Raw genomic sequence first — 18383 nt, forward strand, 5'->3', positions numbered from 1 at the left:
GTGGGAGGTAGGGTGGGTGGTAGGTAATGGGTGACTGGTAGGTTGTGGGTGGATGGCTGACAGGGGGTGGTGGGTGGTAGGTGGGAGGTAGGGTGGATGGTAGGTAATGGTTGACTGGTAGGTTGTGGGTGGGTGGCTGAGGTGGTGGGAGATAGGGTGGGTGGTAGGTAATGGATGGTAGGTGGGTGGTAGGGTGGGTGGTAGGTAATGGGTGACTGGTAGGTTGTGGGTGAGAGGCTGACACGGGGTGGTGGGTGGTAGGTGGGAGGTAGGGTGGGTGGTAGGTAATGGGTGACTTGTAGGTTGTGGGTGGGTGGCTGACAGGGGGTGGTGGGTGGTAGGTAGGAGGTAGGGTGGGTGGTAGGTAATGGGTGACTGGTAGGTTGTGGGTGGGTGGCTGAGGTGGTGGGAGGAAGGGTGGGTGGTAGGTAATGGGTAACTGGTAGGTTGTGGGTGGGTGGCTGACACGGGGTGGTGGGTGGTAGGTGGGAGGTAGGGTGGGTGGTAGGTAATGGGTGACTGGTAGGTTGTGGGTGGATGGCTGACAGGGGGTGGTGGGTGGTAGGTGGGAGGTAGGGTGGATGGTAGGTAATGGTTGACTGGTAGGTTGTGGGTGGGTGGCTGAGGTGGTGGGAGTTAGGGTGGGTGGTAGGTAATGGGTGACTGGTAGGTTGTGGGTGGATGGCTGACACGGGGTGGTGGGTGGTAGGTACGAGGTAGGGTGGGAGGTAGGTAATGGGTGACTGGTAGGTTGTGGGTGGATGGCTGACACGGGGTGGTGGGTGGTAGGTGGGAGGTAGGGTGGGTGGTAGGTAATGGTTGACTGGTTGTTTGTGAGTGGGTGGCTGACAGGGGGTGGTGGGTGGTAGGTGGGAGGTAGGGTGGGTGGTAGGTTATGGGTAACTGGTAGGTTGTGGGTGAGAGGCTGACACGGGGTGGTGGGTGGTAGGTAATGGGTGACTGGTAGGTTGTGGGTGGATGGCTGACACGGGGTGGTGGGTGGTAGGTGGGAGGTAGGGTGGGTGGTAGGTAATGGGTGACTGGTAGGTTGTGGGTGAATGGCTGACAGGGGGTGGTGGGTGGTAGGTAGGAGGTAGGGTGGGTGGTAGGTAATGGGTGACTGGTAGGTTGAGGGTGGGTGGCTGAGGTGGTGGAAGGAAGGGTGGGTGGTAGGTAATGGGTAACTGGTAGGTTGTGGGTGGGTGGCTGACACGGGGTGGTGGGTGGTAGGTAATGGGTGACTGGTAGGTTGTGGGTGGATGGCTGACACGGGGTGGTGGGTGGTAGGTGGGAGGTCGGGTGGGTGGTAGGTTATGGGTGACTGGTAGGTTGTGGGTGGATGGCTGACAGGGGGTGGTGGGTGGTAGGTGGGAGGTAGGGTGGGTGGTAGGTTATGGGTAACTGGTAGGTTGTGGGTGGATGGCTGACACGGGGTGGTGGGTGGTAGGTGGGAGGTAGGGTGGGTGGTAGGTAATGGGTGACTGGTAGGTTGTGGGAGGATGGCTGACACGGGGTGGTGGGTGGTAGGTAGGAGGTAGGGTGGGTGGTAGGTAATGGGTGACTGGTAGGTTGTGGGTGGGTGGCTGAGGTGGAGGGAGGAAAGGTGAGTGGTAGGTAATGGGTAACTGGTAGGTTGTGGGTGGGTGGCTGACACGGGGTGGTGGGTGGTAGGTGGGAGGTAGGGTGGGTGGTAGGTAATGGGTGACTGGTAGGTTGTGGGTGGATGGCTGACAGGGGGTGGTGGGTGGTAGGTGGGAGGTAGGGTGGATGGTAGGTAATGGTTGACTGGTAGGTTGTGGGTGGGTGGCTGAGGTGGTGGGAGACAGGGTGGGTGGTAGGTAATGGGTGACTGGTAGGTTGTGGGTGGATGGCTGACAGGGGGTGGTGGGTGGTAGGTGGGAGGTAGGGTGGGCGGTAGGTAATGGGTGACTAGTAGGTTGTGGGTGGGTGGCTGACACGGGGTGGTGGGTGGTAGGTAGGTGGTAGGGTGGGTGGTAGGTAATGGGTGACTGGTAGGTTGTGGGTGGATGGCTGACAGGGGGTGGTGGGTGGTAGGTGGGAGGTAGGGTGGGTGGTAGGTAATGGGTGACTGGTAGGTTGTGGGTGGATGGCTGACACGGGGTGGTGGGTGGTAGGTGGGAGGTAGGGTGGGCGGTAGGTAATGGGTGACTGGTAGGTTGTGGGTGGATGGCTGACACGGGGTGGTGGGTGGTAGGTAGGTGGTAGGGTGGGTGGTAGGTAATGGGTGACTGGTAGGTTGTGGGTGGATGGCTGACAGGGGGTGGTGGGTGGTAGGTGGGAGGTAGGGTGGGTGGTAGGTAATAATTGACTGGTAGGTTGTCGGTGGGTGGCTGAGGTGGTGGGAGGTAGGGTGGGTGGTAGGTAATGGGTGACTGGTAGGTTGTGGGTGGTAGGCTGACAGGGGGTGGTGGGTGGTAGGTGGGAGGTAGGGTGGGTGGTAGGTAATGGGTGACTGGTAGGTTGTGGGTGGATGGTTGACACGGGGTGGTGGGTGGTAGTTGGGAGGTAAGGTGGGTGGTAGGTAATGGGTGACTGGTAGGTTGTGGGTGGGTGGCTGACACGGGGTGGTGGGTGGTAGGTGGGAGGTAGGGTGGGTGGTAGGTAATGGGTGACTGGTAGGTTGTGGGTGGATGGCTGACACGGGGTGGTGGGTGGTAGGTGGGTGGTAGGGTGGGTGGTAGGTAATGGGTGACTGGTAGGTTGTGGGTGGATGGCTGACACGGGGTGGTGGGCGGTAGGTGGGAGGTAGGGTGGGTGGTAGGTTATGGGTAACTGGTAGGTTGTGGGTGAGAGGCTGACACGGGGTGGTGGGTGGTAGGTGGGAGGTAGGGTGGGTGGTAGGTAATGGGTGACTGGTAGGTTGTGGGTGGTTGGCTGACAGGGGGTGGTGGGTGGGAGGTAGGGTGGGTGTTAGGTAATGGGTGACTGGTAGGTTGTGGGTGGATGGCTGACAGGGGGTGGTGGGTGGTAGGTGGGAGGTAGGGTGGGTGGTAGGTAATGGGTGACTGGTAGGTTGTGGGTGGATGGCTGACACGGGGTGGTGGGTGGTAGGTAGGAGGTAGGGTGGGTGGTAGGTAATGGGTGACTGGTAGGTTGTGGGTGGATGGCTGACACGGGGTGATGGGTGGTAGGTGGGAGGTAGGGTGGGCGGTAGGTAATGGGTGACTAGTAGGTTGTGGGTGGGTGGCTGACACGGGGTGGTGGGTGGTAGGTAGGTGGTAGGGTGGGTGGTAGGTAATGGGTGACTGGTAGGTTGTGGGTGGATGGCTGACAGGGGGTGGTGGGTGGTAGGTGGGAGGTAGGGTGGGTGGTAGGTAATGGGTGACTGGTAGGTTGTGGGTGGATGGCTGACACGGGGTGGTGGGTGGTAGGTGGGAGGTAGGGTGGGCGGTAGGTAATGGGTGACTGGTAGGTTGTGGGTGGATGGCTGACACGGGGTGGTGGGTGGTAGGTAGGTGGTAGGGTGGGTGGTAGGTAATGGGTGACTGGTAGGTTGTGGGTGGATGGCTGACAGGGGGTGGTGGGTGGTAGGTGGGAGGTAGGGTGGGTGGTAGGTAATAATTGACTGGTAGGTTGTCGGTGGGTGGCTGAGGTGGTGGGAGGTAGGGTGGGTGGTAGGTAATGGGTGACTGGTAGGTTGTGGGTGGTAGGCTGACAGGGGGTGGTGGGTGGTAGGTGGGAGGTAGGGTGGGTGGTAGGTAATGGGTGACTGGTAGGTTGTGGGTGGATGGTTGACACGGGGTGGTGGGTGGTAGTTGGGAGGTAAGGTGGGTGGTAGGTAATGGGTGACTGGTAGGTTGTGGGTGGGTGGCTGACACGGGGTGGTGGGTGGTAGGTGGGAGGTAGGGTGGGTGGTAGGTAATGGGTGACTGGTAGGTTGTGGGTGGATGGCTGACACGGGGTGGTGGGTGGTAGGTGGGTGGTAGGGTGGGTGGTAGGTAATGGGTGACTGGTAGGTTGTGGGTGGATGGCTGACACGGGGTGGTGGGCGGTAGGTGGGAGGTAGGGTGGGTGGTAGGTTATGGGTAACTGGTAGGTTGTGGGTGAGAGGCTGACACGGGGTGGTGGGTGGTAGGTGGGAGGTAGGGTGGGTGGTAGGTAATGGGTGACTGGTAGGTTGTGGGTGGTTGGCTGACAGGGGGTGGTGGGTGGGAGGTAGGGTGGGTGGTAGGTAATGGGTGACTGGTTGTTTGTGGGTGGGTGGCTGACAGGGGGTGGTGGGTGGTTGGTGGGAGGTAGGGTGGGTGGTAGTTAATGGTTGACTGGTAGGTTGTGGGTGGATGGCTGACACGGGGTGATGGGTGGTAGGTAGGTGGTAGGGTGGGTGGTAGGTAATGGGTGACTGGTAGGTTGTGGGTGGATGGCTGACAGGGGGTGGTGGGTGGTAGGTGGGAGGTAGGGTGGGTGGTAGGTAATGGGTGACTGGTAGGTTGTGGGTGGATGGCTGACACGGGGTGGTGGGTGGTAGGTGGGAGGTAGGGTGGGTGGTAGGTAATGGTTGACTGGTAGGTTGTGGGTGGATGGCTGACACGGGGTGGTGGGTGGTAGGTGGGAGGTAGGGTGGGTGGTAGGTAATGGGTGACTGGTAGGTTGTGGGTGAGAGGCTGACACGGGGTGGTGGGTGGTAGGTGGGAGGTAGGGTGGGTGGTAGGTAATGGGTGACTGGTAGGTTGTGGGTGGGCGGCTGACAGGGGGTGGTGGGTGGTAGGTAGGAGGTAGGGTGGCTGGTAGGTAATGGGTGACTGGTAGGTTGTGAGTGGGTGGCTGAGGTGGTGGGAGGAAGGGTGGGTGGTAGGTAATGGGTAACTGGTAGGTTGTGGGTGGGTGGCTGACACGGGGTGGTGGGTGGTAGGTGGGAGGTAGGGTGGGTGGTAGGTAATGGGTGACTGGTAGGTTGTGGGTGGATGGCTGACAGGGGGTGGTGGGTGGTAGGTGGGAGGTAGGGTGGATGGTAGGTAATGGTTGACTGGTAGGTTGTGGGTGGGTGGCTGAGGTGGTGGGAGATAGGGTGGGTGGTAGGTAATGGGTGACTGGTAGGTTGTGGGTGGATGGCTGACACGGGGTGGTGGGTGGTAGGTACGAGGTAGGGTGGGAGGTAGGTAATGGGTGACTGGTAGGTTGTGGGTGGGTGGCTGAGGTGGTGGGAGATAGGGTGGGTGGTAGGTAATGGGTAACTGGTAGGTGAGAGGTTGGGTGGGTGGTAGGTAATGGGTGACTGGTAGGTTGTGGGTGAGAGGCTGACACGGGGTGGTGGGTGGTAGGTGGGAGGTAGGGTGGGTGGTAGGTAATGGGTGACTGGTAGGTTGTGGGTGGGTGGCTGACAGGGGGTGGTGGGTGGTAGGTAGGAGGTAGGGTGGGTGGTAGGTAATGGGTGACTGGTAGGTTGTGGGTGGGTGGCTGAGGTGGTGGGAGGAAGGGTGGGTGGTAGGTAATGGGTAACTGGTAGGTTGTGGGTGGGTGGCTGACACGGGGTGGTGGGTGGTAGGTGGGAGGTAGGGTGGGTGGTAGGTAATGGGTGACTGGTAGGTTGTGGGTGGATGGCTGACACGGGGTGGTGGGTGGTAGGTGGGAGGTAGGGTGGGTGGTAGGTGGGAGGTAGGGTGGGTGGTAGGTAATGGGTGACTGGTAGGTTGTGGGTGGATGGCTGACAGGGGGTGGTGGGTGGTAGGTGGGAGGTAGGGTGGATGGTAGGTAATTGTTGACTGGTAGGTTGTGGGTGGGTGGCTGAGGTGGTGGGAGATAGGGTGGGTGGTAGGTAATGGATGGTAGGTGGGAGGTAGGGTGGGTGGTAGGTAATGGGTGACTGGTAGGTTGTGGGTGGATGGCTGACACGGGGTGGTGGGTGGTAGGTGGGAGGTAGGGTGGGTGGTAGGTAATGGGTGACTGGTAGGTTGTGGGTGGGTGGCTGACAGGGGGTGGTGGGTGGTAGGTAGGAGGTAGGGTGGGTGGTAGGTAATGGGTGACTGGTAGGTTGTGGGTGGGTGGCTGAGGTGGTGGGAGGAAGGGTGGGTGGTAGGTAATGGGTAACTGGTAGGTTGTGGGTGGGTGGCTGACACGGGGTGGTGGGTGGTAGGTGGGAGGTAGGGTGGGTGGTAGGTAATGGGTGACTGGTAGGTTGTGGGTGGATGGCTGACAGGGGGTGGTGGGTGGTAGGTGGGAGGTAGGGTGGATGGTAGGTAATGGTTGACTGGTAGGTTGTGGGTGGGTGGCTGAGGTGGTGGGAGATAGGGTGGGTGGTAGGTAATGGGTGACTGGTAGGTTGTGGGTGGATGGCTGACACGGGGTGGTGGGTGGTAGGTACGAGGTAGGGTGGGAGGTAGGTAATGGGTGACTGGTAGGTTGTCAGTGGGTGGCTGACACGGGGTGGTGGGTGGTAGGTGGGAGGTAGGGTGGGTGGTAGGTGGGGTGGGTGGTAGGTTGTGGGTGACTGGTAGGTTGTGGGTGGATGGCTGACACGGGGTGGTGGGTGGTAGGTGGGAGGTAGGGTGGGTGGTAGGTAATGGTTGACTGGTTGTATGTGAGTGGGTGGCTGACAGGGGGTGGTGGGTGGTAGGTGGGAGGTAGGGTGGGTGGTAGGTTATGGGTAACTGGTAGGTTGTGGGTGAGAGGCTGACACGGGGTGGTGGGTGGTAGGTAATGGGTGACTGGTAGGTTGTGGGTGGATGGCTGACACGGGGTGGTGGGTGGTAGGTGGGAGGTAGGGTGGGTGGTAGGTAATGGGTGACTGGTAGGTTGTGGGTGGATGGCTGACAGGGGGTGGTGGGTGGTAGGTAGGAGGTAGGGTGGGTGGTAGGTAATGGGTGACTGGTAGGTTGAGGGTGGGTGGCTGAGGTGGTGGAAGGAAGGGTGGGTGGTAGGTAATGGGTAACTGGTAGGTTGTGGGTGGGTGGCTGACACGGGCTGGTGGGTGGTAGGTGGAAGGTAGGGTGGGTGGTAGGTAATGGGTGACTGGTAGGTTGTGGGTGGATGGCTGACAGGGGGTGGTGGGTGGTAGGTGGGAGGTAGGGTGGGTGGTAGGTTATGGGTGACTGGTAGGTTGTGGGTGGATGGCTGACAGGGGGTGGTGGGTGGTAGGTGGGAGGTAGGGTGGGTGGTAGGTTATGGGTAACTGGTAGGTTGTGGGTGGATGGCTGACACGGGGTGGTGGGTGGTAGGTGGGAGGTAGGGTGGGTGGTAGGTAATGGGTGACTGGTAGGTTGTGGGTGGGTGGCTGACAGGGGGTGGTGGGTGGTAGGTAGGAGGTAGGGTGGGTGGTAGGTAATGGGTGACTGGTAGGTTGTGGGTGGGTGGCTGAGGTGGAGGGAGGAAAGGTGGGTGGTAGGTAATGGGTAACTGGTAGGTTGTGGGTGGGTGGCTGACACGGAGTGGTGGGTGGTAGGTGGGAGGTAGGGTGGGTGGTAGGTAATGGGTGACTGGTAGGTTGTGGGTGGATGGCTGACACGGGGTGGTGGGTGGTAGGTGGGAGGTAGGGTGGATGGTAGGTAATGGTTGACTGGTAGGTTGTGGGTGGGTGGCTGAGGTGGTGGGAGATAGGGTGGGTGGTAGGTAATGGGTGACTGGTAGGTTGTGGGTGGATGGCTGACAGGGGGTGGTGGGTGGTAGGTGGGAGGTAGGGTGGGTGGTAGGTAATGGGTGACTGGTAGGTTGTGGGTGGATGGCTGACACGGGGTGGTGGGTGGTAGGTAGGAGGTAGGGTGGGTGGTAGGTAATGGGTGACTGGTAGGTTGTGGGTGGATGGCTGACACGGGGTGATGGGTGGTAGGTGGGAGGTAGGGTTGGCGGTAGGTAATGGGTGACTGGTAGGTTGTGGGTGGATGGCTGACACGGGGTGGTGGGTGGTAGGTAGGTGGTAGGGTGGGTGGTAGGTAATGGGTGACTGGTAGGTTGTGGGTGGATGGCTGACAGGGGGTGGTGGGTGGTAGGTGGGAGGTAGGGTGGGTGGTAGGTAATGGGTGACTGGTAGGTTGTGGGTGGATGGCTGACACGGGGTGGTGGGTGGTAGGTGGGAGGTAGGGTGGGTGGTAGGTAATGGGTGACTGGTAGGTTGTGGGTGGATGGCTGACACGGGGTGGTGGGTGGTAGGTAGGTGGTAGGGTGGGTGGTAGGTAATGGGTGACTGGTAGGTTGTGGGTGGATGGCTGACACGGGGTGGTGGGTGGTAGGTGGGAGGTAGGGTGGGTGGTAGGTAATGGGTGACTTGCAGGTTGTGGGTGGATGGCTGACACGGGGTGGTGGGTGGTAGGTGGGAGGTAGGGTGGGTGGTAGGTAATAATTGACTGGTAGGTTGTCGGTGGGTGGCTGAGGTGGTGGGAGGTAGGGTGGGTGGTAGGTAATGGGTGACTGGTAGGTTGTGGGTGGTAGGCTGACAGGGGGTGGTGGGTGGTAGGTGGGAGGTAGGGTGGGTGGTAGGTAATGGGTGACTGGTAGGTTGTGGGTGGATGGTTGACACGGGGTGGTGGGTGGTAGTTGGGAGGTAAGGTGGGTGGTAGGTAATGGGTGACTGGTAGGTTGTGGGTGGGTGGCTGACACGGGGTGGTGGGTGGTAGGTGGGAGGTAGGGTGGGTGGTAGGTAATGGGTGACTGGTAGGTTGTGGGTGGATGGCTGACACGGGGTGGTGGGTGGTAGGTAGGAGGTAGGGTGGGTGGTAGGTAATGGGTGACTGGTAGGTTGTGGGTGGATGGCTGACACGGGGTGGTGGGTGGTAGGTGGGAGGTAGGGTTGGTGGTAGGTTATGGGTAACTGGTAGGTTGTGGGTGAGAGGCTGACACGGGGTGGTGGGTGGTAGGTGGGAGGTAGGGTGGGTGGTAGGTAATGGGTGACTGGTAGGTTGTGGGTGGATGGCTGACAGGGGGTGGTGGGTGGGAGGTAGGGTGGGTGGTAGGTAATGGGTGACTGGTTGTTTGTGAGTGGGTGGCTGACAGGGGGTGGTGGGTGGTAGGTACGAGGTAGGGTGGGAGGCAGGTAATGGTTGACTGGTAGGTTGTGGGTGGGTGGCTGAGGTGGTGGGAGATAGGGTGGGTGGTAGGTAATGGATGGTAGGTGGGAGGTAGGGTGGGTGGTAGGTAATGGGTGACTGGTAGGTTGTGGGTGAGAGGCTGACACGGGGTGGTGGGTGGTAGGTGGGAGGTAGGGTGGGTGGTAGGTAATGGGTGACTGGTAGGTTGTGGGTGGGTGGCTGACAGGGGGTGGTGGGTGGTAGGTAGGAGGTAGGGTGGCTGGTAGGTAATGGGTGACTGGTAGGTTGTGAGTGGGTGGCTGAGGTGGTGGGAGGAAGGGTGGGTGGTAGGTAATGGGTAACTGGTAGGTTGTGGGTGGGTGGCTGACACGGGGTGGTGGGTGGTAGGTGGGAGGTAGGGTGGGTGGTAGGTAATGGGTGACTGGTAGGTTGTGGGTGGATGGCTGACAGGGGGTGGTGGGTGGTAGGTGGGAGGTAGGGTGGATGGTAGGTAATGGTTGACTGGTAGGTTGTGGGTGGGTGGCTGAGGTGGTGGGAGATAGGGTGGGTGGTAGGTAATGGGTGACTGGTAGGTTGTGGGTGGATGGCTGACACGGGGTGGTGGGTGGTAGGTACGAGGTAGGGTGGGAGGTAGGTAATGGGTGACTGGTAGGTTGTGGGTGGGTGGCTGAGGTGGTGGGAGATAGGGTGGGTGGTAGGTAATGGGTAACTGGTAGGTGAGAGGTAGGGTGGGTGGTAGGTAATGGGTGACTGGTAGGTTGTGGGTGAGAGGCTGACACGGGGTGGTGGGTGGTAGGTGGGAGGTAGGGTGGGTGGTAGGTAATGGGTGACTGGTAGGTTGTGGGTGGGTGGCTGACAGGGGGTGGTGGGTGGTAGGTAGGAGGTAGGGTGGGTGGTAGGTAATGGGTGACTGGTAGGTTGTGGGTGGGTGGCTGAGGTGGTGGGAGGAAGGGTGGGTGGTAGGTAATGGGTAACTGGTAGGTTGTGGGTGGGTGGCTGACACGGGGTGGTGGGTGGTAGGTGGGAGGTAGGGTGGGTGGTAGGTAATGGGTGACTGGTAGGTTGTGGGTGGATGGCTGACACGGGGTGGTGGGTGGTAGGTGGGAGGTAGGGTGGGTGGTAGGTGGGAGGTAGGGTGGGTGGTAGGTAATGGGTGACTGGTAGGTTGTGGGTGGATGGCTGACAGGGGGTGGTGGGTGGTAGGTGGGAGGTAGGGTGGATGGTAGGTAATTGTTGACTGGTAGGTTGTGGGTGGGTGGCTGAGGTGGTGGGAGATAGGGTGGGTGGTAGGTAATGGGTGGTAGGTGGGAGGTAGGGTGGGTGGTAGGTAATGGGTGACTGGTAGGTTGTGGGTGGATGGCTGACACGGGGTGGTGGGTGGTAGGTGGGAGGTAGGGTGGGTGGTAGGTAATGGGTGACTGGTAGGTTGTGGGTGGGTGGCTGACAGGGGGTGGTGGGTGGTAGGTAGGAGGTAGGGTGGGTGGTAGGTAATGGGTGACTGGTAGGTTGTGGGTGGGTGGCTGAGGTGGTGGGAGGAAGGGTGGGTGGTAGGTAATGGGTAACTGGTAGGTTGTGGGTGGGTGGCTGACACGGGGTGGTGGGTGGTAGGTGGGAGGTAGGGTGGGTGGTAGGTAATGGGTGACTGGTAGGTTGTGGGTGGATGGCTGACAGGGGGTGGTGGGTGGTAGGTGGGAGGTAGGGTGGATGGTAGGTAATGGTTGACTGGTAGGTTGTGGGTGGGTGGCTGAGGTGGTGGGAGATAGGGTGGGTGGTAGGTAATGGGTGACTGGTAGGTTGTGGGTGGATGGCTGACACGGGGTGGTGGGTGGTAGGTACGAGGTAGGGTGGGAGGTAGGTAATGGGTGACTGGTAGGTTGTCAGTGGGTGGCTGACACGGGGTGGTGGGTGGTAGGTGGGAGGTAGGGTGGGTGGTAGGTGGGGTGGGTGGTAGGTTGTGGGTGACTGGTAGGTTGTGGGTGGATGGCTGACACGGGGTGGTGGGTGGTAGGTGGGAGGTAGGGTGGGTGGTAGGTAATGGTTGACTGGTTGTATGTGAGTGGGTGGCTGACAGGGGGTGGTGGGTGGTAGGTGGGAGGTAGGGTGGGTGGTAGGTTATGGGTAACTGGTAGGTTGTGGGTGAGAGGCTGACACGGGGTGGTGGGTGGTAGGTAATGGGTGACTGGTAGGTTGTGGGTGGATGGCTGACACGGGGTGGTGGGTGGTAGGTGGGAGGTAGGGTGGGTGGTAGGTAATGGGTGACTGGTAGGTTGTGGGTGGATGGCTGACAGGGGGTGGTGGGTGGTAGGTAGGAGGTAGGGTGGGTGGTAGGTAATGGGTGACTGGTAGGTTGAGGGTGGGTGGCTGAGGTGGTGGAAGGAAGGGTGGGTGGTAGGTAATGGGTAACTGGTAGGTTGTGGGTGGGTGGCTGACACGGGCTGGTGGGTGGTAGGTGGAAGGTAGGGTGGGTGGTAGGTAATGGGTGACTGGTAGGTTGTGGGTGGATGGCTGACAGGGGGTGGTGGGTGGTAGGTGGGAGGTAGGGTGGGTGGTAGGTTATGGGTGACTGGTAGGTTGTGGGTGGATGGCTGACAGGGGGTGGTGGGTGGTAGGTGGGAGGTAGGGTGGGTGGTAGGTTATGGGTAACTGGTAGGTTGTGGGTGGATGGCTGACACGGGGTGGTGGGTGGTAGGTGGGAGGTAGGGTGGGTGGTAGGTAATGGGTGACTGGTAGGTTGTGGGTGGGTGGCTGACAGGGGGTGGTGGGTGGTAGGTAGGAGGTAGGGTGGGTGGTAGGTAATGGGTGACTGGTAGGTTGTGGGTGGGTGGCTGAGGTGGAGGGAGGAAAGGTGGGTGGTAGGTAATGGGTAACTGGTAGGTTGTGGGTGGGTGGCTGACACGGAGTGGTGGGTGGTAGGTGGGAGGTAGGGTGGGTGGTAGGTAATGGGTGACTGGTAGGTTGTGGGTGGATGGCTGACACGGGGTGGTGGGTGGTAGGTGGGAGGTAGGGTGGATGGTAGGTAATGGTTGACTGGTAGGTTGTGGGTGGGTGGCTGAGGTGGTGGGAGATAGGGTGGGTGGTAGGTAATGGGTGACTGGTAGGTTGTGGGTGGATGGCTGACAGGGGGTGGTGGGTGGTAGGTGGGAGGTAGGGTGGGTGGTAGGTAATGGGTGACTGGTAGGTTGTGGGTGGATGGCTGACACGGGGTGGTGGGTGGTAGGTAGGAGGTAGGGTGGGTGGTAGGTAATGGGTGACTGGTAGGTTGTGGGTGGATGGCTGACACGGGGTGATGGGTGGTAGGTGGGAGGTAGGGTTGGCGGTAGGTAATGGGTGACTGGTAGGTTGTGGGTGGATGGCTGACACGGGGTGGTGGGTGGTAGGTAGGTGGTAGGGTGGGTGGTAGGTAATGGGTGACTGGTAGGTTGTGGGTGGATGGCTGACAGGGGGTGGTGGGTGGTAGGTGGGAGGTAGGGTGGGTGGTAGGTAATGGGTGACTGGTAGGTTGTGGGTGGATGGCTGACACGGGGTGGTGGGTGGTAGGTGGGAGGTAGGGTGGGTGGTAGGTAACGGGTGACTGGTAGGTTGTGGGTGGATGGCTGACACGGGGTGGTGGGTGGTAGGTAGGTGGTAGGGTGGGTGTTAGGTAATGGGTGACTGGTAGGTTGTGGGTGGATGGCTGACACGGGGTGGTGGGTGGTAGGTGGGAGGTAGGGTGGGTGGTAGGTAATGGTTGACTGGTAGGTTGTGGGTGGATGGCTGACACGGGGTGGTGGGTGGTAGGTGGGAGGTAGGGTGGGTGGTAGGTAATAATTGACTGGTAGGTTGTCGGTGGGTGGCTGAGGTGGTGGGAGGTAGGGTGGGTGGTAGGTAATGGGTGACTGGTAGGTTGTGGGTGGTAGGCTGACAGGGGGTGGTGGGTGGTAGGTGGGAGGTAGGGTGGGTGGTAGGTAATGGGTGACTGGTAGGTTGTGGGTGGATGGTTGACACGGGGTGGTGGGTGGTAGTTGGGAGGTAAGGTGGGTGGTAGGTAATGGGTGACTGGTAGGTTGTGGGTGGGTGGCTGACACGGGGTGGTGGGTGGTAGGTGGGAGGTAGGGTGGGTGGTAGGTAATGGGTGACTGGTAGGTTGTGGGTGGATGGCTGACACGGGGTGGTGGGTGGTAGGTAGGAGGTAGGGTGGGTGGTAGGTAATGGGTGACTGGTAGGTTGTGGGTGGATGGCTGAAACGGGGTGGTGGGTGGTAGGTGGGAGGTAGGGTGGGTGGTAGGTTATGGGTAACTGGTAGGTTGTGGGTGAGAGGCTGACACGGGGTGGTGGGTGGTAGGTGGGAGGTAGGGTGGGTGGTAGGTAATGGGTGACTGGTAGGTTGTGGGTGGATGGCTGACAGGGGGTGGTGGGTGGGAGGTAGGGTGGGTGGTAGGTAATGGGTGACTGGTTGTTTGTGGGTGGGTGGCTGACAGGGGGTGGTGGGTGGTAGGTGGGAGGTAGGGTGGGTGGTAGTTAATGGTTGACTGGTAGGTTGTGGGTGGATGGCTGACACGGGGTGATGGGTGGTAGGTAGGTGGTAGGGTGGGTGGTAGGTAATGGGTGACTGGTAGGTTGTGGGTGGATGGCTGACAGGGGGTGGTGGGTGGTAGGTGGGAGGTAGGGTGGGTGGTAGGTAATGGGTGACTGGTAGGTTGTGGGTGGATGGCTGACACGGGGTGGTGGGTGGTAGGTGGGAGGTAGGGTGGGTGGTAGGTAATGGTTGACTGGTAGGTTGTGGGTGGATGGCTGACACGGGGTGGTGGGTGGTAGGTGGGAGGTAGGGTGGGTGGTAGGTAATGGGTGACTGGTAGGTTGTGGGTGGATGGCTGACACGGGGTGGTGGGTGGTAGGTAGGAGGTAGGGTGGGTGGTAGGTAATGGGTGACTGGTAGGTTGTGGGTGGATGGCTGACACGGGGTGATGGGTGGTAGGTGGGAGGTAGGGTGGGCGGTAGGTAATGGGTGACTGGTAGGTTGTGGGTGGATGGCTGACACGGGGTGGTGGGTGGTAGGTAGGTGGTAGGGTGGGTGGTAGGTAATGGGTGACTGGTAGGTTGTGGGTGGATGGCTGACAGGGGGTGGTGGGTGGTAGGTGGGAGGTAGGGTGGGTGGTAGGTAATGGGTGACTGGTAGGTTGTGGGTGGATGGCTGACACGGGGTGGTGGGTGGTAGGTGGGAGGTAGGGTGGGTGGTAGGTGGGAGGTAGGGTGGGTGGTAGGTAATGGGTGACTGGTAGGTTGTGGGTGGGTGGCTGACAGGGGGTGGTGGGTGGTAGGTGGGAGGTAGGGTGGATGGTAGGTAATGGTTGACTGGTAGGTTGTGGGTGGGTGGCTGAGGTGGTGGGAGAAAGGGTGGGTGGTAGGTAATGGGTGACTGGTAGGTTGTGGGTGGGTGGCTGACACGGGGTGGTGGGTGGTAGGTGGGAGGTAGGGTGGGTGGTAGGTAATGGGTGACTGGTAGGTTGTGGGTGAGAGGCTGACACGGGGTGGTGGGTGGTAGGTGGGAGGTAGGGTGGGTGGTAGGTAATAATTGACTGGTAGGTTGTGGGTGGGTGGTTGAGGTGGTGGGAGGTAGGGTGGGTGGTAGGTAATGGGTGACTGGTAGGTTGTGGGTGGATGGCTGACAGGGGGTGGTGGGTGGTAGGTAGGAGGTAGGGTGGGTGGTAGGTAATGGGTGACTGGTAGGTTGAGGGTGGGTGGCTGAGGTGGTGGAAGGAAGGGTGGGTGGTAGGTAATGGGTAACTGGTAGGTTGTGGGTGGGTGGCTGACACGGGCTGGTGGGTGGTAGGTGGAAGGTAGGGTGGGTGGTAGGTAATGGGTGACTGGTAGGTTGTGGGTGGATGGCTGACAGGGGGTGGTGGGTGGTAGGTGGGAGGTAGGGTGGGTGGTAGGTTATGGGTGACTGGTAGGTTGTGGGTGGATGGCTGACAGGGGGTGGTGGGTGGTAGGTGGGAGGTAGGGTGGGTGGTAGGTTATGGGTAACTGGTAGGTTGTGGGTGGATGGCTGACACGGGGTGGTGGGTGGTAGGTGGGAGGTAGGGTGGGTGGTAGGTAATGGGTGACTGGTAGGTTGTGGGTGGGTGGCTGACAGGGGGTGGTGGGTGGTAGGTAGGAGGTAGGGTGGGTGGTAGGTAATGGGTGACTGGTAGGTTGTGGGTGGGTGGCTGAGGTGGAGGGAGGAAAGGTGGGTGGTAGGTAATGGGTAACTGGTAGGTTGTGGGTGGGTGGCTGACACGGGGTGGTGGGTGGTAGGTGGGAGGTAGGGTGGGTGGTAGGTAATGGGTGACTGGTAGGTTGTGGGTGGATGGCTGACACGGGGTGGTGGGTGGTAGGTGGGAGGTAGGGTGGATGGTAGGTAATGGTTGACTGGTAGGTTGTGGGTGGGTGGCTGAGGTGGTGGGAGATAGGGTGGGTGGTAGGTAATGGGTGACTGGTAGGTTGTGGGTGGATGGCTGACAGGGGGTGGTGGGTGGTAGGTGGGAGGTAGGGTGGGTGGTAGGTAATGGGTGACTGGTAGGTTGTGGGTGGATGGCTGACACGGGGTGGTGGGTGGTAGGTAGGAGGTAGGGTGGGTGGTAGGTAATGGGTGACTGGTAGGTTGTGGGTGGATGGCTGACACGGGGTGATGGGTGGTAGGTGGGAGGTAGGGTTGGCGGTAGGTAATGGGTGACTGGTAGGTTGTGGGTGGATGGCTGACACGGGGTGGTGGGTGGTAGGTAGGTGGTAGGGTGGGTGGTAGGTAATGGGTGACTGGTAGGTTGTGGGTGGATGGCTGACAGGGGGTGGTGGGTGGTAGGTGGGAGGTAGGGTGGGTGGTAGGTAATGGGTGACTGGTAGGTTGTGGGTGGATGGCTGACACGGGGTGGTGGGTGGTAGGTGGGAGGTAGGGTGGGTGGTAGGTAACGGGTGACTGGTAGGTTGTGGGTGGATGGCTGACACGGGGTGGTGGGTGGTAGGTAGGTGGTAGGGTGGGTGTTAGGTAATGGGTGACTGGTAGGTTGTGGGTGGATGGCTGACACGGGGTGGTGGGTGGTAGGTGGGAGGTAGGGTGGGTGGTAGGTAATGGTTGACTGGTAGGTTGTGGGTGGATGGCTGACACGGGGTGGTGGGTGGTAGGTGGGAGGTAGGGTGGGTGGTAGGTAATAATTGACTGGTAGGTTGTCGGTGGGTGGCTGAGGTGGTGGGAGGTAGGGTGGGTGGTAGGTAATGGGTGACTGGTAGGTTGTGGGTGGTAGGCTGACAGGGGGTGGTGGGTGGTAGGTGGGAGGTAGGGTGGGTGGTAGGTAATGGGTGACTGGTAGGTTGTGGGTGGATGGTTGACACGGGGTGGTGGGTGGTAGTTGGGAGGTAAGGTGGGTGGTAGGTAATGGGTGACTGGTAGGTTGTGGGTGGGTGGCTGACACGGGGTGGTGGGTGGTAGGTGGGAGGTAGGGTGGGTGGTAGGTAATGGGTGACTGGTAGGTTGTGGGTGGATGGCTGACACGGGGTGGTGGGTGGTAGGTAGGAGGTAGGGTGGGTGGTAGGTAATGGGTGACTGGTAGGTTGTGGGTGGATGGCTGAAACGGGGTGGTGGGTGGTAGGTGGGAGGTAGGGTGGGTGGTAGGTTATGGGTAACTGGTAGGTTGTGGGTGAGAGGCTGACACGGGGTGGTGGGTGGTAGGTGGGAGGTAGGGTGGGTGGTAGGTAATGGGTGACTGGTAGGTTGTGGGTGGATGGCTGACAGGGGGTGGTGGGTGGGAGGTAGGGTGGGTGGTAGGTAATGGGTGACTGGTTGTTTGTGAGTGGGTGGCTGACAGGGGGTGGTGGGTGGTAGGTGGGAGGTAGGGTGGGTGGTAGTTAATGGTTGACTGGTAGGTTGTGGGTGGATGGCTGACACGGGGTGATGGGTGGTAGGTAGGTGGTAGGGTGGGTGGTAGGTAATGGGTGACTGGTAGGTTGTGGGTGGATGGCTGACAGGGGGTGGTGGGTGGTAGGTGGGAGGTAGGGTGGGTGGTAGGTAATGGGTGACTGGTAGGTTGTGGGTGGATGGCTGACACGGGGTGGTGGGTGGTAGGTGGGAGGTAGGGTGGGTGGTAGGTAATGGTTGACTGGTAGGTTGTGGGTGGATGGCTGACACGGGGTGGTGGGTGGTAGGTGGGAGGTAGGGTGGGTGGTAGGTAATGGGTGACTGGTAGGTTGTGGGTGGATGGCTGACACGGGGTGGTGGGTGGTAGGTAGGAGGTAGGGTGGGTGGTAGGTAATGGGTGACTGGTAGGTTGTGGGTGGATGGCTGACACGGGGTGATGGGTGGTAGGTGGGAGGTAGGGTGGGCGGTAGGTAATGGGTGACTGGTAGGTTGTGGGTGGATGGCTGACACGGGGTGGTGGGTGGTAGGTAGGTGGTAGGGTGGGTGGTAGGTAATGGGTGACTGGTAGGTTGTGGGTGGATGGCTGACAGGGGGTGGTGGGTGGTAGGTGGGAGGTAGGGTGGGTGGTAGGTAATGGGTGACTGGTAGGTTGTGGGTGGATGGCTGACACGGGGTGGTGGGTGGTAGGTGGGAGGTAGGGTGGGTGGTAGGTGGGAGGTAGGGTGGGTGGTAGGTAATGGGTGACTGGTAGGTTGTGGGTGGGTGGCTGACAGGGGGTGGTGGGTGGTAGGTGGGAGGTAGGGTGGATGGTAGGTAATGGTTGACTGGTAGGTTGTGGGTGGGTGGCTGAGGTGGTGGGAGAAAGGGTGGGTGGTAGGTAATGGGTGACTGGTAGGTTGTGGGTGGGTGGCTGACACGGGGTGGTGGGTGGTAGGTGGGAGGTAGGGTGGGTGGTAGGTAATGGGTGACTGGTAGGTTGTGGGTGAGAGGCTGACACGGGGTGGTGGGTGGTAGGTGGGAGGTAGGGTGGGTGGTAGGTAATAATTGACTGGTAGGTTGTGGGTGGGTGGTTGAGGTGGTGGGAGGTAGGGTGGGTGGTAGGTAATGGGTGACTGGTAGGTTGTGGGTGGATGGCTGACAGGGGGTGGTGGGTGGTAGGTGGGAGGTAGGGTGGGTGGTAGGTAATGGGTGACTGGTAGGTTGTGGGTGAGAGGCTGACACGGGGTGGTGGGTGGTAGGTGGGAGGTAGGGTGGGTGGTAGGTAATAATTGACTGGTAGGTTGTGGGTGGGTGGTTGAGGTGGTGGGAGGTAGGGTGGGTGGTAGGTAATGGGTGACTGGTAGGTTGTGGGTGGAAGGCTGACACGGGGTGGTGGGTGGTAGGTGGGAGGTAGGGTGGGTGAAAGGTAATGGTTGACTGGTAGGTTGTGGGTGGGTGGCTGACACGGGGTGGTGGGTGGTAGGTGGGTGGTAGGGTGGGTGGTAGGTAATGGGTGACTGGTAGGTTGTGGGTGGGTGGCTGACACGGGGTGGTGGGTG

Source organism: Anopheles marshallii (assembly GCF_943734725.1).
Source record: "Anopheles marshallii chromosome X unlocalized genomic scaffold, idAnoMarsDA_429_01 X_unloc_7, whole genome shotgun sequence".
Taxonomy (NCBI): domain Eukaryota; kingdom Metazoa; phylum Arthropoda; class Insecta; order Diptera; family Culicidae; genus Anopheles; species Anopheles marshallii.